We start from the raw sequence: 26,559 nt of genomic DNA, 5'->3' as shown, positions 1-26,559 counted from the left end.
CATCTGTTTACGGTTCTCACCTACAGGTCAAACACATATGTTTACGAATAATTTCTCAAGGAATAGACGTGGCTTTTATTTGACACATCTCTGTAATGTTGATTGTGGATGATATGTGTCAGTGCCATTTTCAAATTATTCTTTGACATTGAATAAAGCGAGGTAGGATATTCTTCTTTGCACCAAAGATTGCTACGAGGTGTGTAAACATTCTAGCAAAAAATCAAATAAGATTCAACTGTTTATGTACCCCCCCCCCGCCAACCCCCTCCGCTGCCCGACTTTGTAGTTCGTGAAATTTGATGTTTTCTCCGATGAAGTCATTTTTACATGAAAGTAAGAACCTTTAATTGCTATGCAAAATGACTTTCACTGTTGTTTATACCTAGTACTAGGACTACAGAGTTACAGCGCACAAGCAGAGGTCTGCACTATTTCGCTGTACAAAGTTATGTGTTTTAAAAAGTCGCGAATTTAAATCACAGAAAGTAAAACCTTTTTTTTCAACATTTTTCATAAAAATCTGAATCATATATCCTACTATTTGTACATGGTATCACCTTAGTGGCCTACATACTTGATACACAAAAAGTTGAGGTCTGTAGGTCAACTCATCACTAAATAGTAGATATCTGAAAATGGGGAAAATGATGCTTTCTAATGACGTGTACATGCTTGAACCTTCAGATCTGAATTTATCAAACATGGTCACAGCTAGGACAATGTTATTTGGTAGTTTTATTACTAAGACATGCACGTATGCATGTACCAAATATGACTAAATTATGAAATGGTCACCTTAGGATTCACCAAATTACCTGTGTGTTTAGACGGAATGACCCCTTAGGCCGGTATTACACTATCAAATTTCTTTGTCCAATATCTTTGTCAAAGATTTTCGATGGTGTAATAGGGAACTTTGTAAGATGTCGTCCAATATTTGATCAAATCTAGGGCCTCGCTGTAGATTTGATCAAAGAAGTCGCTTGTCTTCTGTTCATTGCAATGTGAAATGTTACCACATGGAGCGCTAGCATCGTTGCAGCAATCTGTCATCTGTAGTGTTTTAATAAACATTGCCGGTAAATACAATTGGTGTGTGCCAACAACTACAAAATTAATAGAGATGTATGAAGCTGATGAGGCGCTTTACAACGTGTGGCACGCTGAATACAAAAATAGATTAAGAAGATTGGATACCTGGCCTAACCTAACCTAACCTGACCTAACCTAAACTGACCAAACACTCTCCTGTAGCAAGGAATCGGAGTGTTACAGTGAGCCTGTCTTCTGCAGATGTAGCAGTTCTTAAGTGAATATTGTGCTTTGTGATATGAGGATACACTTCATTGAGGACACACAGAAATGTATCCTCATCCATTCTTAAGTAATTAATGTACGACTTGACGTCCTTGACTACAAGCTCACGTAACAAGTTTTGTTGAATGCTTTTATCGTGTCGTCATAAAACCTACGGCTTCACCCAGGTATGTTTCCTTTTTTCCCCCCCGCTTCTCTACCGCATGTGTACACAGTGCAATTGTCGTACATGCAACTGCTGCGGTTAATAACAAGTTGTTGTTGTCAGCCATCTTGAACTTTGACGAAAAATATGATGACAGTGTAATACCCCTTCTAGCGCTACGTCAAAGATCTTTGTCAAATATATTTGACGGAATATTTGATCACATCTTTGATCAAATCTTTGACAAAGAAATTTGATAGTGTAACACCGGCCTAAGGAAAGTGATCGGTGCTAGTTGCGCACGCTCGTGTGATGTCAGCGTTGGGAGACAAAAATTCTCACTTCTATTAACCCCGCAGTGGCACATACTACTCTGCTCCTGACGTATGCCGCAATTTTTTGCTTATCTCACTGCCGAATTAACCAACGTCATTTAAAATGAAGCACATCTCAAAATATTACTGCCTCTGTAAGTATTTCTGTTTGTTACTGGGCAAGAAAAACATACTCATAAGAAGCTCTTGACGTTAGTCGAAGTGTTTGGATTCTGCTGCTAAGCTAAAATCATGTTACAAAATACGGTTGATGACCACGGGCCGCACGAACGTTTAATTCGCAGTTAGACGACCACTGGCCTAAAGTGTTAATTAGTCAGTATAAACTGCGTTTCATCTCTTGAATAGCCTTATGTAGCTCAAGAAAGTGCCAGAACACGAAATAATAATTCTGGTTGCTGTGGTACCAGCAAGTTTCCACAGATGCGACACTGCAAGTGACAGACGGACGGACGGACGGAATTATTGTCACCGGTAAGGAAAATCTCGAACTTTGAGAAAATATCTGTACTTCACTATTTGAGTTTGCTTGGAAACTGAAGCGACAAGTTTCACTGAGTTCGGCCTCATAGTTCTGTCCGAATTGCTGTATGGGCGTAACATTGTCTATTATTGTATGCGTTGTTGGTTCTCCCTGAATTTCGTGCTTTTTAACTTCCATTTTTCTTCTCAGGATCACTAATTTGTGAGTAGGTTACGAACAATAAACAACAAACACTCGGAGTTGCTAAACATGAGCAAAATTTATTTTATAGCATTGACGAGCACACCGAACATATGTACCAGAGACCAACTGAACTTGCGTCACTTGGCGCAAATGGCAGTCCACTATGTAAACCATAAATGTATATGGAGTGAGCATCCGGATGTGCAGAACGAGAATTCTGCCCGCAAAGTACCTTGCAGCTCAGGTCACTTGGTTTGGGGACCGCGCATTTCAGCCCCTGTAGAGCTTAGCGTATTTTGAATGTTGTCACTTCGCTGCTACAGACTGACCACCATCAGAAGTACCATAAAACTTTGTATACGCGTTTTACAGATATCTTAACAGTTTTGTACCAAGAACTGAAGTTGGCTTAAAGATATTTTTGCCGGCCGGAGTAGCCGTGCGGTTCTAGGCGCTACAGTCTGGAACCGAGCGACCGCTACGGTCGCAGGTTCGAATCCTGCCTCGGGCATGGATGTGTGTGATGTCCTCAGGTTAGTTAGGTTTAATTAGTTCTGACAACTGATGACCTCAGAAGTTAAGTCGCATAGTGCTCAGAGCCATTTGAACCATTTTTTAAAGATGTTGTTGTTGTGGTCTTCAGTCCTGAGACTGGTTTGATGCAGCTCTCCATGCTATTCTATCCTGTGAAAGCGGCTTCATCTCCCAGTACGTACTGCAGCCTACATCCTTCTGAATCTGCTTAGTGTATTCATCTCTTGGTCTCCCTCTACGATTTTTACCCTCCACGCTGCCCTCCAGTACTAAATTGGTGATCCCTTGATGCCTCAGAATATGCCCTACCAACCGATCCCCTCTTCTAGTCAAGTTGTGCCACAAATTTCTCTTCTCTCCAATTCTATTCAATACCACCTCATTAGTTATGTGATCTACCCATCTAATCTTCAGCATTCTTCTGTAGCACCACATTTCGAGAGTTTCTATTCTTTCTTGTCTAAACTGTTTATCGTCCATGCTTCCATACATGGCTACACTCCATACAAATACTTTCAGAAACGACTTCCTGACACTTAAATCTATACTCGATGTTAACAAATTTCTCTTCTTCAGAAATGCTTTCCTTGCCATTGCCAGTCTACATTTTGTATCCTCTCTACTTCGACCATCAGTTATTTTTCTCCCCAAATAGCAATACTCATTTACACTTTAAGCGTCTCATTTCCTAATCTAATTCCCTCAGCATCACCCGACTTAATTCCACTACATTCCATTATCCTCGTTTTGCTTCTGTTGATGTTCATCTTATAGCCTCCTTTCAAGACACTGTCTATTCGGTTCAACTGCTCTTCCAAGTCCTTTGCTGTCTCTGACAGAATTACAATGTCATCGGCGAACCTTAAAGTTTTTATTTCTTCTCCATGGATTTTAATAACTACTCCGAATTTTTCTTTTGTTTCCTTTACTGCTTGCTCAATATGCAGATTGAATAACATCGGGGTGAGGCTACAACCTTGTCTCACTCCCTTCCCAACCACTGCTTCCCTCTCATGTCCCTCGACTATTATAACTGCCATCTGGTTTCTGTAAAAATTGTAAATAGCCTTTCGCTCCCTGTATCTTACCCCTGCCACCTTCAGAATTTAAAAGAGAGTATTCCAGTCAACATTGTCAAAAGCTTTCTCTAAGTCTACAAATGATAGAAACGGAATTCAAACTAATCTTCCTCGAGGTCGGCTTCTACCAGTTTTTCCATTCGTCTGTAAAGAATTCGCGTTAGTATTTTGCAGCCGTGACTTATTAAACTGATAGTTCGGCAATTTTCACATCTGTTAACACCTCCTTTCTTTGGGATTGGAATTATTATATTCTTCTTGAAGTCTGAGGGTATTTCGCCTGTCTCATACATTTTGCTCACAAGATGGTAGAGTTTTGTTCGGCCTGGCTCTTCCAAGGCTTTCATTAGTTATAATGGGATGTTGTCTACTCCCGGGGCCTTGTTTCGACTCAGGTCTTTCAGTGCTCTGTCAAACTCTTCACGCAGTATCACATCTCCCATTTCATCTTCATGTACTTCCTCTTCTATTTCCATAATATTGTCCTCAATTACAACGCCCTTGTATAGACCCTCTATATACTCCTTCCACCTTTCTGCTTTCCCTTCTTTACTTAGAACTGGGTTTCCATCTGAGCTCTTGAGATTCATACAAGTGGTTCTCTTTTCTCCTGTAGGTAGTATCTATCTTACCCATAGTGAGATAAGCCTCTACGTCCTTACATTTGTCCTCTAGCCATCCCTGCTGAGCCATGTTGCACTTTCTGTCGATCTTATTTTTGAGACGTTTGTATTCCTTTTTGCCTGCTTCATTTATTGCATTTTTATATTTTCTCCTTTCATCAGTTAAATGCAATATTTCTTCTGTTACCCAAGGATTTCTACTAGCCCTCGTCTTTTTACCTACTTGATCCTCTGCTGGCATCCCTACTTCATCTTTCAAAGTTACCCATTCTTCTTCTACTGTATTTCTTTCCCCCATTCTTGTCAATTGTTCCCTTATGCTCTCCCTGAAATTCTGTATAACCTCTGGTTTAGTTAGTTTATCCAGGTCCCCTCTCCTTAAATTCCCACCTTTTTGCAGTTTCTTCAATTTTAATCTACAGTTCATAACCCAGAGTCCACATCTGCCCCTGGAAATGTCTTACAATTCAAAACCTGGTTCCTAAATCTCTGTCTTACCATTATATAATCTATCTGATACCTTCTAGCATCTCCAGGCTTCTTTCATGTATACAACCTTCTTTCATGATTCTTGAACCAAGTGTTAGCTATGATTAAGTTATGCTCTGTGCAAAATTCTACCAGGAGGCTTCCTCTTTCATTTCTTAGCCCCAATCCGTATTCACATACTATGTTTCCTTCTCTTCCTTTTCTTACTATCGAATTCCAGTCACCCATGACTTAAATTTTCGTCTCCCTTCACTATCTGAATAATTTTCTTTTATTTCATCATACATTTCTTCAATTTCTCCGTCATCTGCGGAGCTAGTTGGCATATAAACTTGTACTACTGTAGTCGGCGTGGGCTTCGAGTCTATCTTGGCCACAATAAGGCGTTCACTACGCTGTTTATAGTAGCTCACCCGCACACCATTTTTTAAATTCATTATTAAACCTACTCCTGCATTATCCCTATTTGATTTTGTATTTATAACCCTATATTCACCTGGCCAATAGTCGTGTTCCTCCAGCCACCGAACTTCACTAATTCCCACTAAATCTAACTTTAAACTATCCATTTCCCTTTTTAAATTTTCTAACCTACCTGCCCGATTAAGGGATCTGACATTCCACGCTCCGATCCGTAGAACGCCAGTTTTCTTTCTCCTGATAACAATGTCCTCTTGAGTAGTCCCCGTCCGGAGATCGAAATGGGGGACTATTTTACCTCCGGAATATTTTACCCAAGAGGACGCCATCATCATTTAACCATACAGTAAAGCTTCATGCCCTCGGGAAGAATTACGGCTGTAGTTTCCCCATGCTTTCAGTCGTTCGCAGTACCAGCACAGCAAGGCCGTCTTGGTTAGGCCAGATCAGTCAATCATCTAGACTGTTGCCCCCGCAACTACTGAAAAGGCTGCTGCCCCTCTTCAGGAACCACACGTTTGTCTGGCCTCTCAACAGACACCCATGCGTTGTGGTTGCACCTACGGTACGGCTGTCTGTATCACTGAGGCACGCAAGACTCCTCACCAACGGCAAGGTCCATGGTTCATGGGGGGAGGGGGGGGCCTTAAAGATGTGAAGAGCAATAGTATAGTGATTTTTCGCCATAGTATCACATAGTATCATAGTTCAGAGTCCACTTTATTTAAGTGTTTTCGGTAAAGGAATAAGAAATGGCAGCCAACAATATTTTTAGGTATTCTGTTGCAGTGATTCATATTGTCGAATCTGCTTTAATTAATTACGTTAAAGTGACACTGTACAGGAAACTGTCTGATGCCGAAAGTGTTTGAGAACTTCCATAAACTGGTGAAAAGTTATCAGACTGCTTAGACACTTATCTGCATATGAATATGCACCAGTGCGTGCACACAGACTGGCATTTACTCAGACACGCTTACCAATTCATCTAGTACTTGTCTTGCAAATATCTGACAGTAAAATCGCAGAAATTATCTCTACAATACAATACTTTATAATACCGTATCTCGATATTTTACATCACATAAAATGCCCCATATCAATATGACGTTTACAATTATACATTTGTTGTACTTAGCTATGAAAAGTAACATGCTTTACTTTCACATACTTCTCTTTAAATTCGTAACAACAATAATGCACCATAGCTGTTACTAAAACTCAAACGTTCAGAAACGTATATAAAACACAGCAAATACCTGTAATATTCAAGTTTTGCTCATACTGGAAATTGTATATAAGCAGCGTCGTCGCAAAATCAAGTGATTGATGTTGAGAATATGCGCAGTAGACTATGCCCACTCCATAGATGCACATAACCTATGTTGCAAACCAAAGAGTACGCACCACACTCAAAGGCATTTTGCATTTGGCAAATTGTGAACAAACCTGAAAATTTACACTCACTTTCCTGCCACGAGTTATGGATTTTTATTTTTAATTACAATGACGTTGTCATTAGCAATCTGATTATTTTTCTAATGTCTATCGCCGTCTGACAAGCTAATGAAGGTGGTGGTTCCAAGACGCTACGCTGAGTAGCTTCCGTATTAGTGTAATACAGATTTTAGAAACGTTTTACGAAAATTTTGTTTTATTTGAAACTCGTGCCACTACTATACTGGCAGTAACTTTACAGGTGCTACGAGTGTGATTTCATATTATTAAACAACATAAGTTGCTTCATCTTACTGTCGCACCAGCCAAACACTAACACATTTTCCAAGTTCATGGTAACGTGATGTCTTCTTCTAAATCCGTTACAACTAGAGTTGTAAACTCTCCCACTTGCCTAGGTTATTTTTCATGTGTCCTAAATCGTAGCTTGTGTCATTGTCATTGCTAAATTTCTGTGTCCATGCTAATCAATAGTAACTGAGGCTTTTAGGTATAGATAATTGTTAAATGTTGCTACTTGGATTGTGTACACAAATTTATAGTAGCCATGTCGACTTAATTAGCAACGAATTTAAATAAAATTATCCTTTTTCGAAACAACATAAAAGGCAATACAGCATCCTATACTACGATTAATTAATAACATGATGATGATGAGGTCCCATGCTCCAAGGAGCATAGGGGACGATGCAGGAGACCCGCACCGCCGTACTAGGCAAGGTCCTAGCGGAGGTGGTTTGCCGTTGCCTTCCTCCGACCATAATGGGGATGAATGATGATGATTAAGACGACACAACAACACCCAGTCATATCGAGGCAGGAAAAATCCCTGACCCCCCCCCCCCCACCGGAATTGAACACGGGACCCCGTGCGCGGATAGCGAGACCACCAATTAATACCATACGTGAACTTCAATTGCGCGGATAGCGAGACCACCAATTAATACCATACGTGAACTTCAATTACGTTCACGAACGCAAGAGCCATCCCAAATGCCTGCTAGCTAGAAATAGCCTCCATCTCTCAATTTGCGTCAGTGCATACCCATGTTGTTGAATTTACTTCTATTACACTAATAAGAAATCCCACAATCTGTTACAAATGCAAAGATGAAAAAAAAAAAAAAAACAAGAAAGAAACGGTTGATGATAGCAGGATCCGAACCTATTCTTTGAAGTTTCTAACGCTACGCTGACACATACAACTTTCTCCATCAGTGAATTTCATCTTGGGATCTCCTGAACGATTTTAGTGCCGATGTGTCATTATCTGATACTTAATTATAACAATTCCTACCAAAGTGGTGTCAAAGTTTCATTATGGCATTGACTTGAAACGGAATGCTGTTATGAAATGCAAGTTATAACACGAAAACAACGAAATAGAACGATACTAAATTTGGCACCTACGAAGTTAATCATTTGTCAACTATTACAAAGTTTCGTGCTCGTATCAAGTTTTCTGGGACAAAATTCATTTTTATGTTAATTCCCAATAAGAATCGGATGAAAATAGCTTCTCCTTACCCTATGGAACCAACATTGCTGGACTCTAAAAATAGGGACTATTGTTGTCAGCGGTTACGGATTTCAGTGGGACATTGCTGTTCCGTAGCATTACTCTAGCAAAATAATAAAAAGTGTACAGTGGCAAAGAAGTAAACAAAATAAGTTCAAGCTGTTGTGAGAATGCTATACTCATAAAATATCATGTCGTAGAGGAACATGTGAAAGATTTATTGTTTTTCTCATAGAAATATTTTTTCATGTTGTTTCAGTTCTTCATTTCCTTATTTTAGGAAGTAATTGTTTATTATTCAAATTACAGGAAAAATGCATTTGCAGTAGATTCCTATTCCTCATAGTGTCGCCCGTTTAGCGGTATTTGCTGTCCTGAGATTGCTTTTTGTTAGTATGTGTAAATACCAGCTTGGAGAATCGCCGTTGTGTCGAAGTTTGTAAGGGGCTATAAAATTTCAGAGGATTAATTTCGTACAAATACGTAGTTGAGGCGGTAAATAACCACACATGGGCTTCTGTAAACTCTTTTCGGCATGGTGTTGCCACACTTAGAGCAACATTCTAAGTGAAAAGGTGACCTCCAGAATTTAAGTATTTAGGAACAAGAATAGCTATGTACAGGGTGTCCCCCTAAGAGTCGTCAGACGCATTTTCTCTGGTGTTTCAACGGATATTTGCAGTTTCGTTTTTTCAGTGTGTAGAGCCCAAACATGCCGATCATGTGTATTTGCAACGCCCATTGTCGGCTGAAAGCGTCGGTTTCTTTCCCGTTACGAACAAAATTATTTTTAAAGCGTAATTGTACGTGACCATTCGACAGAGAGGCTCCAAATTAGTCTCGTGCGATATCCTTTTATCTTTATGTCTTAACACGAACAGCAAAACACGAAGAATAATCAGTACTCCAGCAGAAACACAGCCATGACCGGCACTGGCAGCTACAGTCATGCAAAACATATGTTGTGCTAGTCTAATCTGGAACCGGTCTACTGAATGGCCATGTAAACAAACAGACGCTTTCCGTTGACACGGGACGTCTCATATAAGGCGTGATGTCCAGTATTTGTTTGGGCTGACTCCAGCTACACACGGCAAAAACGAAATTGCAACTATCTGCTGACACAACAGAGAAAATGCGCCTAACGACGCTTAGGAGGAAGATCCTATGTAATAGCCAAGCATTAGGGTCTTTCTGGCGGAAAAAAATGGTTCAAATGGCTCTGAGCACTATGGGACTTAACTGCTGTGGTCATCAGTCCCCTAGAACTTAGAACTACTTAAACCTAACTAACCTAAGGACACCACACACATCCATGCCCGATGCAGACTGTAGCGCCTAGAACCGCTCGGCCACTCTGGCCGGCTCTGGCGGAAAGAAACCAACTCTGTTCATTGTGTCTTTTAATTTTTATTTATTCGTTCGGCATATACAAGGCAAATATTACAGTGTCATTACAATCCACCAGGAAATTACAACACTACACAATGCTACTTATAGTTTTGAGCCAATCTATGGCTAGGTCAGGCAAGTAATGTATGTCCATCAGTTCACCACCTTATCCTACCACTTCACACACCAGTAGGTGGTCCATTGTCTGGATTTCACCACATTCACACACGGGACTCTCCGCATGTCCCCACTTATTCATTAGATGTTTGCATCTTCCCACGCTTGTTCTAAGGCGATTTAAGGCAACCCAGAGCTTCCGAGGGAGATCAAAACCATTTATCTTCTTCCTGGGGTCATCGATAAGCTTTTGGTTCTTGTGTGTCCCTTTGCGCCATGATTCCCCCCAGGCTAGCTTTGGGTCGAAGTCCTGTAATTCCCTGCCAATCTTCCAAAAGGGGGACCTAGATTTTAGCCTGTTGATGGGTGATAAGTCTTGGGGTATAGGGAGTTCTGGATTGTGTACGATCTTCCTATATATTCTTGAGGTCGCCATGGAGCGTCTTATATCAGGGGGTTCTATGTTGGCAAGGACTGGGAGCCAGTCACATGGGGTAGCCCTAAGTGTGCCTGAGATCAGGCACACTTATTTACATGCGCACTTTTCGCCCGGACTGGTGAACAATATTCAGCCACGCTGTACACGAGGGCTAATGCTGACGTCCTTAGTGTATTAGCTCCGCACCCCCATGATGTTCCGGCCAGTTTAGACATAATGGCATTTCGAGATTTTAATTTCTGTTTGGTGTCTTCCAGATGGGAGCTAAACGTTACTGTACGGTCTAATTTTACTCCCAGATATTTGGGCTTATCTTCATGTCTGATATGCCGGTCATTCAGGGAAAGCTGTAGTTTCCTGCTTGAAGCTCTGTTATTAAGGTGCATTATGGTGCTGGTCGTTTTATTGGGGTTGGGATGCAAATGCCACTTAAGGTAGTAGGTGTTCAGCGCTTCAAGGTCCGCATTCAATGTTTTTTCAAGATCTTCGAAATTTTTGCTTTGGTATGCGATGGCCAGATCATCCGCATACGCAAATTTACGCGACCTGGTGCTCGGCATGTCAGATTTGTATAAATTAAAAAGGGTAGGCGCCAGGGCTGACCCCTGCGGCAGGCCATTGTTTATGACCATGCTTTTGCTGCTCTTTCCATGGAGATAGACCTTGATCTTCCTGCCTGTCAGCATATTTTTTAGTAATGTGTACGTCTGATTGCATTTGATAATTCGAGTAAGCTTGAGCAGTAGTCCTTCGGTCCAGACAGTGTCATAGGCTGATGTAAGATCTATTAATACCAGGACCGTTTTCAGCTTGTTCTGATAGCCTTTCTCTATATATGTTGTAAGGGACAAAACTTGTTCACAGCAGTTCCTTCCCACACGGAACCCTGCTTGATAGTCCGGGAGGTTCGCCTCAATGTATGGTGCTAGTCTGGCCAGTAAATTCTCTCAAATAGTTTGTAAGAGGTACAAAGCAGTGAGATAGGTCTATAGTTCTTTGGGTTATCTCCATCCTTCCCTGGTTTCAGTACCGCTATTACCTTAGTTTCTTTCCATAACTTCGGGAGTGCACCTGATTTAATGCATTCCGTGAAGAGCTTGGCCATCCATTTCCTCCCAATGGGTCCCAGCTCCCTCAGAAATTCTGGGAGGATTTCGTCGGGACGGCTGCTTTCCCTGTTTTCATTAGTGTTAGGGCCTGGGTAATCTCCTCGACGTCTACTGCTTTGACAATATCTAGATTAGTAGGATTATTGGCTAATTCCTTGGTTAGGTTCCTGGAGATCCTTTTCTTCTCCTCAGTCTTCAGGCGTATTTTGGAGGTCTGTTTCATAGCAGTCGCTATTTCGGATGGGCCCACGCCCGCAGCCGATCTTCGTGGTGTTGTGGCACCACCCAGTTTCCGTAGTAGACCCCAGCTCTTCCTGCTAGAATGGGTAAAGTCCAGATTCTCCATTGCCATCTTCCACCTGTTCCTACGTTCCTCGTTCATAGAGTTGATCAGTCGTTCTGCAGTCTCGTCCTCCCCACTCCTCTCATACTGCTCTAACAATGACTCGCACTCCTCTGACCAGCAAGGAATGTATTCCCTCCGGGCCCCTCGGGGGATAGCCTTTAGGACCCCTTTATATATCAGGTTTACAAACCTTTGGTAGTTCTCTGGACTTGGTGGTATTCGATTTATTGTCTTGTCAATAAAAGATTTATATTTCCCCCAGTCAGCTTTTCTCAGATTCCACCGTGGAATCGGGGGGCTCTTTATGATCGGGATGGAAAGGCCGATCTCCACAATAATCGGGAGGTGTTGGCTCCGTGGGAAAGCTTCGAGGACTCTTCTTGTAGCTTGCATTGGTACGCCCGTTGCGCCGCGTGTGACAAAGGTCAGGTCAGGTGTCGTCTTTGTGCCCCATACTTTTGAATTAAAGGACGCTCTGTCCTTGGGATCAAACAGGGGTGTAGGTCCCGGTCGTCAGCCCAGTCACTTAGTCCAACGCCTTCCGCAGTGGATCTCTGATATCCCCATCTGGTGTGCTGGGAATTAAAGTCGCCGGCATAGATTGCTGGATGATTAGCCTGCGGTAAGATTCCTATAGGCCATTGCTGCGAAGGTGGTTTGTAGACATTGTAGATTGTGTCTTTTAATGATGATGAATGATAGTCCTCCAGATTTGTAATCTGCTTTTGATTATCTCATTCTGCAGCTGGCCATAGTCTCAACTCTACACCTCTGCATACAGAATTCTTCCAATCCATGTGTGGCATACAGTAAACCAGTGCTTAACAGTATTGCTTAAAAACAGTCTTGGTTGCAATTTTAGTTTTTTTATTTTTCAACGACGCGTTTCGCCTTATTTAGGCATCTTCAGGTTATCTACATAGAAAACAGAGAACAAATACATCTATTTAAGAATCGCGATCGCGATGTGATTCTTCTAAGAAATGCCAAATTAAGGTATTTGCTCTTTCAGTATTTGATCTGTTTATACATGCTTTTAGGTTATCCAAGTCCGCACAACGCGATCGCGATTCTTAAATAGATGTATTTGTTCTCTGTTTTCTATGTAGATAGCCTGAAGATACCTAAATAAGGCGAAAAGCGTCGTTGAAAAATAAAAAAAACTAAAATTGCAACCAAGACTGTTTTTAACCAATACTGCATATTGAATTATTTCTTAACATCGTATTTTGACAACAACAGTCGCTCCTAAATGTTCTTTTCACTCTACCAGCGTCAGCTGTCAGTATTCAATCTCCCTGACCTTTTTTCTTCCGTGAACAGTTCATATGCGACCTCCCGACTTTGCTATTGCTACGGACGGAACGAGAAATCACATGCCAGTAGTTTGCAATAGTCACAGATCTTGTTGTTCAAAACTGGAATTGCCACCAAATTCCGCGCTATTAATGATTCTATGCTACACCTTCCGATGGCGTATACTTTTGGATTTTGTAATTCTTCTGCTTCAGCTTTCGCCACATAACATGATAGAAGTACACTATAACAATAACGTTATTATCCCTCTGGATTTCAGACGTTTTGCATATGAGAAAAGGACAGCCATCGAGCTGCAGTTTGTAATGATACTAAGCATGACAACGCGAGAGTAAAGAAACGAAATCTGTTTATAACGTGCGCCTATACCAAGACGCGCGGCCAGCGTTTAAAAGGTACTTTTAAACACTATGACTCGCTGGGCGCAGATATTTAAAATCATTGCCGCAGCGCTTGATAGCAAGAAGCTGCGAAACAGAAGAAAGAACAATTTATCATTTGTTAGGAAAATTCTAGAGTCTTTATAGTTAGTTGTACTTCTGGTCGCCGATATGTTAACATGTACTTCATTACCTTTGATGTTTGGTCGACGACTTCTTAAGACGTGTTGTGTAGCACCGCTACAAGTTATATTTCATTTAGTGTGAAAAACCACGTTATCACCAAGAAAAAGAAGCGCTTTTGTAAACCTTGTGACGATAAAAAATGTAAGTTTTGTATTCATTGTAAATTTGTTAATGTTTATAGTTTAACGCCTTTGTTCTTTGAGAATATATTGATGCCACGATCTTCCGGAATGGAAACTTCAGCTAAGCAATGATATAGATCAACTGAAACGACAAGTTACGGAATTGCAAGGTGACAAAAGAATGGTTCAAATGGCTCTGAGCACTATGGGGATCAACTGCTGAGGTCATAAGTCCCCTAGAACTTAGAACTACTTCAACCTAACTAACCTAAGGACATCACACACATCCATGCCCGAGGCAGGATTCGAACCTGCGACCGTAGCAGTCGCGCGGTTCCGGACTGAGCGCCTAGAACCGCTAGACCACCGCGGCCGGCAAGGTGACAAAGTGAGTATTCGCTACCGCCAGAACACGATAATCGCAATATCCCGAGTGTCAGGTACAATTCTTACCAACAGTAAATAATACGCGTGACGAAACTTCCACGTCACGTAGTCATGCCGATCAACTAACACTCGTTGAACTAATGCGAGACGAGAGTGTGCTAAAACACAGAGTTTTTCAGCCTTTTATACCTGAAAAACGAAATATACATCCCATGGTATTTCTAAATTCATTCACAGGTGCTTTTCCAGAATCATGGAACGACAGGCAGTGGATACAGTTCATCCTAGGCTATGTACACGGTGAAGGATCAATTTGGGGTACAGAAATAATAGACAAATGTCACACCTATGCAGATTTTGAAAAGCATTTTTTGAATAAAGTCTAGAGTTCAGGTATACAACAAAGACTCCGAAAGGAGGTTTACAACGCCGAACCTTTCAACACCAAAGGAGCAAGTTTGAGACGTTATTTTGAATAATATCTACGTAAAATTCAGTATTGGGACACGCCCATTTCAACCAAAGATGTAATCATGATCTTAAAGTCAAAACTAGTTAATGTGAGTGAAGAAGACCTAGAAGCCTTTCTTTCTGTTCTTGACAATTTGGATATGATCTATGAGGATGTGCATGCGAGCACGCGAAATAATTATAATAGTGGACCGCCCGCTCCGCAGCAGCACATAACAAATTACGTCAATGGAATGTCGTACCAACATAACACGGGACAACCAAACGCTCAGCTTTACGGCAATCATAACAGTTTCAACCGCCGTAATGGAAAACAATATGACAAATATCCACACCAGAATAGATACAATCCGATTTATCAAAACACACAGCAACAATACGGTAATTCACCGATAATCACAACGGTAATTACCAGTACCAGAACAACAAGACGAATAATGGAAATCGTCACAAGGGAAAGAAATGGAACAATTATAACAGACCACAACAGTACCAGTCAGCCGAATCACTTCACTCCCTCTCACCAAATGAATTTTTCACGGCCGAAAAATGCGACATTTTCTCACCAACCCAACCAACAGTTCAGGAACAATAGTCAGGACAATTCGTCGCCTGCTTTTCCTGACACCGCCGGTCATAATAGCCAAGGAAATCCGACCATTTTCTACACACAGGCGAACCAAGCACCAAACGCTATGTCAAATAACACGTAATCAAGAGATGCACAAGTCGTATGGGATACGAACGCAAATTTTCGACCTGGTATGTTGCAAAATACTAGTCAAGTAAAAATAACTGACATTTCAGCTCCACCCCAGTCGGAAAACCATTAGCAGCTTCTTTAGGCCTCCACGGGGAAGCTGCGGAACCAAGGGGGGCAACTTCGTTAAAAGACATATCAACGAAATTAGATACGAAGACGACAGAGACTTACAGGACGAACAATTAGACGAAAAGAACACCTACGAAAACAACGACCTTTGGGAAAACCAAGTACAAGCGTCAACTCTGATACACATTTATGATATACCAATCATTGCCATCATCGACACAAGTGCAAATATTAATGCTATGTCTATGTGTGTATATAAAAAGGTGTGCTCTGTAACAAAAATTCCTTCACTTCCTGTACAAGGATGTACTGTATCCGGAGCAGTAGGCTCCCTAGTACAGAAGGTTAGCTTGCAAGTACAAGCAACAATACAATTTAAATCCAACTGTATACAGTGCACATTTTTAGTAGTAAAGTGCCATGCTTGTTAGGAATGGACTTTCTACGAAGAAATCGTGCCATCATTGATTTAGCTGAAGGTAAGTGCACGTTAAGACTAGATGATAGGACACTGGTCATACATCTAATGAGAACCAAAGTCAGGATAACCAACCTGGAACGTAAAGTAAAAATACGTAGACATTCTGACAGGCAACATTACCACCGTGCGGTTGACGAGTTCAGTGACGTCAACAATGACCCTGACTTATTACCAACTGCCGACGAGTTACGCATAAAAATTGTGGAAACAGACGGACTCGACGACAGACAGAAGTATGAACTACATGATCTATTATCAACATTTGTGAACACTTTTTCCAGAAAACCAGGTATCATAGCAGACTATGAATTTAACATGAGAGTGACACCCCATGATACTTTTTTCAAAACAAAATTCAGTTCCGCAGTCCCGTAAAGAAGCCGTTTGATATCCCGGTACCGAACGCAAAGTAATCCCACAGAAAGAGTATTCAAAGAGTTCAATCGTTTCATACGAACGTATATTCCAAACCAGCAGACACGGTGGATTGATTTCGTCACACCCTTTGAAAAGATTGTTAATAATTTACCTCACACATCAACTGGTTTCACACCATCAGAACTAGCCTCTAAACGACTAGAAAGAAATGAATGGGTAGACCCCATCCCAAAATTACAACACCCTGAAGTAACATTAGACGACAAGTTAAGACAAGCTATCATATCTTTAACCACTCATGCCAAACTAAGAAAAAAGGCGCATGACAAACACATTAGCAAAGTCTTATCGTATAAATGAACGAGTGCTATTAAAGACCCACTTCAAACCAATTTTGATTCATCATAAGAATCGCAAGTGGCAGCACTTGTATGAAGGACCATATATTATATTAAGAAAGCCGCACATTGGTTGCTATGTATTAGCTGACCCTGCATCTGGACGAATAAAAGGATTGTTTCATCACGCAGACTTGAAGAAATACCGAGTCAACCATTGAAAATATCTGTTAAGTTAAGCTGCTAAAATAAAATACACACACACTATAAGTTGTCATACTATGTGTGAAGTACCAACGTATGTAAGAGTAATGCACAGGACTAACACCCTGTCGACCTGCCACAACAAGATAAGTCATTTATGTGAGCACCTGAAGTAAAACACATTTATTGTAGGAGTGCAAGATTTGCCTTAGATGTAAGTTAGTTTTAAGTTAATTGAGCCATGAACGGCCACAGCCGAAAGAGCTGACAAATAAATATTATAGTAGGGACGTGCTAAGTGCCACCTGCTACGACTAGTTTTAAGTATAGCAAAGCTCTCTCCTCTTGAATGAAATAAATTAAAATGATCATTCAGACCAGAATGATTGCTCGTAAGTAAAAAAAAAAAAAATGATTAAGGTCGCTTACTCTAATGAGGTAAATGTTATGTTATGCATAAGGAGTGTGTGACAACAAATTTTATGAGACCACCTATGAAACGCAGCAGGCAAAAAGCAGCAGCTTAGCATATAAGAATCAAGTAAGTCAATAACGATCCAGGTAGCAGGAAAGAAGTGCGCAACTCAATTATTTTATTATAATACGGAGAAAACCGTATACGCTCATGACAATTTTACGGCACAGTGCCGCTGAAATACTTACAAAGATAATTTATAAATAAACTAATTTAGTACTAGAAATATCTGTTTCAGGTCCTCGAGATACGACGATTTTTTTTTTTTTTTTTTTTTTTTTTAGGAAACTAATTTTACGATACATGGAACAGAAGATAGTTAACAGACGCTGTTCACTGCTAATGCATAGTTTAAGTAATTTTAGATATGCATAGAAAATTGTTTAGAGAGCTGGATCAGACGACACTGAAACTACTGTATCGATTTAATTATACTATTTGTCATTAAAAACTAAGGTGATAATAATTTATGTTAAGCTCATCATATCATACGTCATTAACACTGTCTTCAAATCTCTTCACTCCATAAAAGTCTTTTGTGTTTTCCTCTAACCAGTATCCTTACCGAAAAGAATAACAAGATTTCGAACAAAGTGTAAACCTAAAGTGCCTTGGAAGCACAAACTACGAACAAGAGACACGCTTTTCGTCAGGCCTTGTAGTCACAGAGACTAAATATTTCTTTGTAAATAATTTTTAGACATGATATGTATACTAAATGTTAACTGTACTTTGTAGTAATAATGCACTCAGTAATAAATGGACACATATACGCTGCTGCGTGTGAACCGACTATAGACAAGTAATTAATGGACACGTATAAAAGTGCTGCGTGTGAACCTTAACATGACGACCAAATAAATGTGAACACGAATTAATAATAACGTGTGAACTGAAAAGGTGATAACCCCAAGGACACGTGTGAAATACCGCGTGTGAAGTAATGTTATAAGTACTTGTACCACGAAACCACGATGTAGAAAGCCGAAGAGTGAAAGTGAATAAGTGTTGTACGTACCACAAACGGTTCTGTACGCCTTTCCACGGACACATTCTTCGAAACAGCTGCGGGAGTCGCCGCATCTGGCTGCTTCCGTAATCCAGAATCGATGAAAAACTGTGTAAAAACTCACAACACGGCTAGTAGACACCAAACGCTCTGCTTCTCGCAGAAACTGCTGCTAGCGTTGTGGAACTGTCAAGTTATTATCACGTGATTGTGACCAACGGACGTAACACTGTGTACGCTGAGCGCTCAACAATCAATCTGTCTTTGCACGAGCCCGGATGCCAAATGTGTTTGAAATCCATTCAAAATAAAATATGATAAAGCAATGAATTAAGCACTCATGTGCCTTGTTAAATTATAAAGACACTAATCGGAAGAGTCTTAAGCTCGATTTTGACAACTGCTACCGAATTTACTGACCAGGCCGAGTAATGACGAAAACGTGTCGAACCAAACAAAACAAGAAAAATAGATAAATATGAGAACTAAGCATTCCTAAGAGAATGAGACCTTATGTACATAAACAATTGTTATCCTTACCTAATCCAATTTTCTTTTAGACTAAGTTATTAAAGAGAATGAGACCTTATGTACATAAACATTTGTTATCCTTACCTAATCCAATTTTCTTTTAGACTAAGTTATTAGTAAGTAAGCACATTCTAATACAGATTTTTTTCTGTATTTTTCATGTACGAAAACATAAATGGAAGCACGGACATGTGTCAAGTGAAATAGAGACCGCCACCAAAAGGCTGAACATGTTGCAGAACCAATCTTCCAGTTCCTGACCCACGACGCATTTCCAACGCAACATCACACCCCGACAACTACTCCAACTTCCACAGTGAAAGTGATGCCCTACTTTTCCTCCACTGTGAAAGTGTAATCAATTTCCCCACTCAAGTGCAGTGCTATCATTTATACCCAAAGTTCTACCACTCCCAGTGCAACTCATACCTACCCAAGTGAATTGAAACATTTTCTTTTCTTTTTTTTTGCAGGTCATGAAAGCCACAAATAAGTAAAGTGCTACGTATTTACTGCAAGAAATCTTCGACGAAACAACGACAAAAATATTCCTGTAATATGTCATTGTAAAACAAGAATGTCAATTTTTTGTAACATATTTTTTCCACGAGTGCACACAGCACCCAGACTTCCTGCGAAGTCAAGTAATTTATTTCTTTGTTATTTTTTAATATTTATTATGCCATGTATAATGTATCTATGTATGTGTAACTTTATCTTAATTTCATTATCTTTTACCGAGAAATGAACATTTGTTATCCTTGTACAGTACATTAGAAAGAGCACAGCTCAATTGTCATGTAGTTACCCTATGGACAAATTACTATCAATTTCAGTCGTACGAATATACTTACCTGATACTCTGTATGTTAACCACTTTAACCGATGTAGTGTGTAAAATCTATTGTAAAGAACTTTTGCAAGTAATACTAACTTGTTTCACGAAAGCAATAATATCACGACTTCGCGTGAGTCGCGATGATCTGACGGAGTCATCGCTCCTAACGCGGGAAGCAATGTGATATTATTGGATTTCAGACGTTTTGCGTATGAGAAAAGGACAGCCATCGAGCTGTAGTTTGTAATGGTACTAAGCATGACAACGCGAGAGTAAAGAAACGAAATCTGTTTATAACGTGCGCCTATACCAAGACGCGCGGCCAGCGTTTAAAAGGTACTTTTAAACACTATGACTCGCTGGGCGCAGATATTTAAAATCATTGCCGCAGCGCTTGATAGCAAGAAGCTGCGAAAAAGAAGAAAGAACAATTTATCATTTGTTAGGAAAATTCTAGAGTCTTTATAGTTAGTTGTACTTCTGGTCGCCGATATGTTAACATGTACTTCATTACCTTTGATGTTTGGTCGACGACTTCTTAAGACGTGTTGTGTAGCACCGCTACAAGTTATATTTCATTTAGTGTGAAAAACCACGTTATCACCAAGAAAAAAAAACGCGCTTTTGTAAACCTTGTGACGATAAAAAATACTTACGCGCACGCCAGGACATTTAATTTTTACAAAATATCACACATATAAAAGCAGCGATTGTTGGACTGCTCCATGCATGAGAAAAACATAAAAATGTAAGTTTTGTATTAATTGTAAATTTGTTAATGTTTATAGTTTAACGCCTTTGTTCTTTGAGAATATATTGATGCTTCACTGTACAGAAAATCCATGCTTATTCTTTTCTTTAAATTAACCACAAATAATGTTTATGTTTAAATGAACTTTGTTACAGGTTCGCTCTTTATCGCGGTGTCTCGATTGTATTTGGGAGACCATTAATGTGTTCAATTTCCGATCTGACAACTTTTTTTACAAAATTTCACTGTTTTGCATTGATTTCCAATTTTTTTTATTATGCAAATAGGTCCCTTAGGTACTTTAATTGAAGAGTGTAATTGCGTGAAAGCAATCCGGGTTAAGAGGTCATTTGAGAAACTATTTTCGCGCAATCAATCTGTACGTCTCCTGAACACAATCGAGAACCGACGCATCGGCGATCATTCATTAATTTTCCTCTCTTTCCAAGTCGTACCAAATGGTTCAAATGGCTCTGAGCACTATGGGACTCAACTGCTGTGGTCATAAGTCCCCTAGAACTTAGAACTACTTAAACCTAACTAACCTAAGGACATCACATACATCCATGCCTGAGGCAGGATTCGAACCTGCGACCGTAGCAGTCGCACCAAGTCGTACCAAAAAACGGCCAAGGAGAACTGCCGCGAGTACGCAATGTAGTGTTAAAGGTTGCATTCTTTATCTTGTCGGCAAACATTGCCTTAAATTATCATCATAAATGTTATATTTGGTTAAATGTGAAAAGCAAAACCTTTTAACGCTAGAACATCGAAAATTTCTTTTCGTTGACTGCACTTATCTTTGTTATTCATAAAGACTGCGTAGGTTCTTATGCTGAAGATGACTGTGGAAGGCGCGGGGTAGCCACGCGGTCTCGTGCGCCTTGTCACGGTCCGTGCGGCTCCCACCCGTCGGAGGTTCGAGTCCTCCCTCGGGCATGGGTGTGTGTGTTGTCCATGGCGTATAAGTTAGATAAGTAGTGTATAGGCTTAGCGACCGATGACCTCAGCAGTTTGGTTCCATAAGACCTTACAACAAATTTCAAACTGCGGAGGCACTAATAAGGTACACAGCGGAACTCCTCTCGTTCGCCCTAGGCTGGTCCGCCGCCCCGGTTGATCCGACCGTGCTCGATCCAACTTGTTCAGACTCGTAGCGGTGACTCACTACCCGTCGCGCCATTGTTGTTCACTTCATTATTGTTAACAGGTAATTGTTGTTATCGCTTGTCCGTTTTAGTGCTTCGTCATCTTAAGTCTAGGTTCTGTCGTTGTCCGTGTTTTTTTTTGTACAGTACTGCAGTGTAAAGTTTGTAGCGCTTACTGTTCGGTGCGTTTACGGCATTGTTCCTCTGTGTTCGTTACAGTACCGTATGCGTTTGTTTTATATTGTGTGTACTGCATCGTTGTGTGTTGTCAACATGTCAGGAGTGAAATGTAAACCACGACATAGTTTTAAGACGGTTTGCCACATCCAAATAGGCATATAATATGCTCGTTAGTTGCACCTCAGCTAAAACACTATAACATGATAACAAGTAAGTACACTGATCGTAAATAGTTGGGATACACAACGATTTTCTCTGGGGAAGGAGGGGGGCTGGTATCCACCAGATACAAATGCTGGTAGAAGCAAGAGAAGTATGAGAAGAAGCCAATTGTTCTGCATCAATTCCGTCGTAAATGGAACCAATCCGTCTAAGACACAAGAAAATGCAGTTTGGTTACGAAGCTGAGAAATGGTTCAAATGACTCTGAGCACTATGGGACTTAACATCTGAGGTCATTAGTCACCTAGACTTAGAACTACCTAAACCTAACTAACCTAAGGACATGACACACATCCATGCCTGAGGCAGGATTCGAACCTGCGATCGTAGCAGCAGCGTGGTTTATGAAGCTGAAGATGAACCTCTTCGTGACGAGCAAAATCAGTTCAAAATTATTTTTTATTTTGCAGTATTGGATACCGCAATAAATTAACTTGACGAGAAATTTAATCTGATTAAAATTGTAAATCGTGTTTTTGGCTAACTCTACAACAGTCATGATATACAAAATAAAACATCCAAAGCTGTTCTTGAAGAATATGTAAATTTGGAGAAGTCTCTACCTCGCAATTACTCTAAAAGATATTGGCGCAACTTATTTATCCAGTGAATTACAACCATTGCTAGAACAGTACCTAATGACTCCACAACACAGGAGGTTATGAATTATACACTCCTGGAAATGGAAAAAAGAACACATTGACACAGGTGTGTCAGACCCACCATACTTGCTCCGGACACTGCGAGAGGGCTGTACAAGCAATGATCACACGCACGGCACAGCGGACACACCAGGAACCGCGGTGTTGGCCGTCGAATGGCGCTAGCTGCGCAGCATTTGTGCACCGCCGCCGTCAGTGTCAGCCAGTTTGCCGTGGCATACGGAGCTCCATCGCAGTCTTTAACACTGGTAGCATGCCGCGACAGCGTGGACGTGAACCGTATGTGCAGTTGACGGACTTTGAGCGAGGGCGTATAGTGGGCATGCGGGAGGCTGGGTGGACGTACCGCCGAATTGCTCAACACGTGGGGCGTGAGGTCTCCACAGTACATCGATGTTGTCGCCAGTGGTCGGCGGAAGGTGCACGTGCCCGTCGACCTGGGACCGGACCGCAGCGACGCACGGATGCACGCCAAGACCGCAGGATCCTACGCAGTGCCGTAGGGGACCGCACCGCCACTTCCCAGCAAATTAGGGACACTGTTGCTCCTGGGGTATCGGCGAGGACCATTCGCAACCGTCTCCATGAAGCTGGGCTACGGTCCCGCACACCGTTAGGCCGTCTTCCGCTCACGCCCCAACATCGTGCAGCTCGCCTCCAGTGGTGTCGCGACAGGCGTGAATGGAGGGACGAATGGAGACGTGTCGTCTTCAGCGATGAGAGTCGCTTCTGCCTTGGTGCCAATGATGGTCGTATGCGTGTTTGGCGCCGTGCAGGTGAGCGCCACAATCAGGACTGCATACGACTGAGGCACACAGGGCCAACACCCGGCATCATGGTGTGGGGAGCGATCTCCTACACTGGCCGTACACCACTGGTGATCGTCGAGGGGACACTGAATAGTGCACGGTACATCCAAACCGTCATCGAACCCATCGTTCTACCATTCCTAGACCGGCAAGGGAACTTGCTGTTCCAACAGGACAATGCACGTCCGCATGTATCCCGTGCCACCCAACGTGCTCTAGAAGGTGTAAGTCAACTACCCTGGCCAGCAAGATCTCCGGATCTGTCCCCCATTGAGCATGTTTGGGACTGGATGAAGCGTCGTCTCACGCGGTCTGCACGTCCAGCACGAACGCTGGTCCAACTGAGGCGCCAGGTGGAAATGGCATGGCAAGCCGTTCCACAGGACTACATCCAGCATCTCTACGATCGTCTCCATGGGAGAATAGCAGCCTGCATTGCTGCGAAAGGTGGATATACACTGTACTAGTGCCGACATTTTGCATGCTCTGTTGCCTGTGTCTATGCGCCTGTGGTTCTGTCAGTGTGATCATGTGATGTATCTGACCCCAGGAATGTGTCAATAAAGTTTCCCCTTCCTGGGACAATGAATTCACGGTGTTCTTATTTCAATTTCCAGGAGTGTATATATACAAAATATGTACAGGAAAAACATTGATACCGAACATCAAAAAGTACCTGACCGATTTACTTCAGATTTCTACCTTCAGATGAAACAATGACGAAAATTAATGATACGTTAAATGTCTAACGAACGGACTGTAATTCTTGTAACAAGCTGACTGTAATTCCTATTGTGATAAATTACAGCGGGAATACCTATCTTGGAGTAGTACCTTCAGACGTCACTAGATCGCAGGACTAGCGAATGGCCGAGAATTTGACAGAAACGTGATTGTAAACTCTCATTTATTGGTTAGTTGCCGTTGTTACATACAGCGGCAATACCCGTCTTGGAGATAATACCATCAGACGTCACTAGATCACAGAACAAGCGAAAGCTCGAGTATCTGACAGAAACATGATTGCAGTTTCTTATTTATTGATTAATTACCTTTGTTATGTATGGGCTACACCCTAAAAGATTTTTAATCCGTGTTCCGCAGTTATTTTTATTATTAAAATCCACAGTGCCATCAGTGCCGGCCTGAACAAACTCAGCGGCCCTGGCGAATTAATTTAACTGCACCTGTAAAGTGGTGTGACATTTCCTCACCCGGGGCACCACATTAACGTGCCGGGCTGTATCCTCATATTAGTGCCTCTTACTAGTTCACGTCACAACCGGATGTACCGGTATTGAAACATTTCCTCACCCAGTGGATAGTGCTATATTACTTTGAGATTACTTCGGTTTTGGCCCAGTCCTACCCTCTGTATCTTGCTTTGGAAAAATGTCTCTAATTTTCTCATATCCTCTCTCAGTAAAAGTATATTCACTTTCACTTACACCTGAAAATTCATCTTCACTGGAGTCCTCACTACTCTATTCCTCACCACCAGATTCACTTAAGTACTCGACTTTTGAACAATAGGGAAACTTAGTATATTCATTCTTATCTGTATTCATATATCCTTCATCATATGAACTATTACTGATTTCATTTTCGTCATCATATTCTAGCAGGAAAGCAACTTTTAGACAGTGGAGCAGATTGCCACTAGATTTTTCAGCCATTTCGTTTTTCGACTCATTTTCTACACAATGCACACCGTTGTTCAGGCCGGCACTGATGGCACTGTGGATTTTAATAATAAAAATAACTGCGGAACACGGATTAAAAATCTTTTAGGGTGTAGCCCATACATAACAAAGGTAATTAATCAATAAATAAGAAACTGCAATCATGTTTCTGTCAGATACTCGAGCTTTCGCTTGTTCTGTGATCTAGTGACGTCTGATGGTATTATCTCCAAGACGGGTATTGCCGCTGTATGTAACAACGGCAACTAACCAATAAATGAGAGTTTACAATCACGTTTCTGTCAAATTCTCGGCCATTCGCTAGTCCTGCGATCTAGTGACGTCTGAAGGTACTACTCCAAGATAGGTATTCCCGCTGTAATTTATCACAATAGGAATTACAGTCAGCTTGTTACAAGAATTACAGTCCGTTCGTTAGACATTTAACGTATCATTAATTTTCGTCATTGTTTCATCTGAAGGTAGAAATCTGAAGTAAATCGGTCAGGTACTTTTTGATGTTCGGTATCAATGTTTTTCCTGTACATATTTTGTATATATACACTCCTGGAAATTGAAATAAGAACACCGTGAATTCATTGTCCCAGGAAGGGGAAACTTTATTGACACATTCCTGGGGTCAGATACATCACATGATCACACTGACAGAACCACAGGCGCATAGACACAGGCAACAGAGCATGCAAAATGTCGGCACTAGTACAGTGTATATCCACCTTTCGCAGCAATGCAGGCTGCTATTCTCCCATGGAGACGATCGTAGAGATGCTGGATGTAGTCCTGTGGAACGGCTTGCCATGCCATTTCCACCTGGCGCCTCAGTTGGACCAGCGTTCGTGCTGGACGTGCAGACCGCGTGAGACGACGCTTCATCCAGTCCCAAACATGCTCAATGGGGGACAGATCCGGAGATCTTGCTGGCCAGGGTAGTTGACTTACACCTTCTAGAGCACGTTGGGTGGCACGGGATACATGCGGACGTGCATTGTCCTGTTGGAACAGCAAGTTCCCTTGCCGGTCTAGGAATGGTAGAACGATGGGTTCGATGACGGTTTGGATGTACCGTGCACTATTCAGTGTCCCCTCGACGATCACCAGTGGTGTACGGCCAGTGTAGGAGATCGCTCCCCACACCATGATGCC

This window comes from Schistocerca nitens, chromosome 6 (assembly GCF_023898315.1).
Source record: "Schistocerca nitens isolate TAMUIC-IGC-003100 chromosome 6, iqSchNite1.1, whole genome shotgun sequence".
Lineage (NCBI taxonomy): Eukaryota > Metazoa > Arthropoda > Insecta > Orthoptera > Acrididae > Schistocerca > Schistocerca nitens.
Note: the sequence above shows the minus strand (reverse complement) of the source record.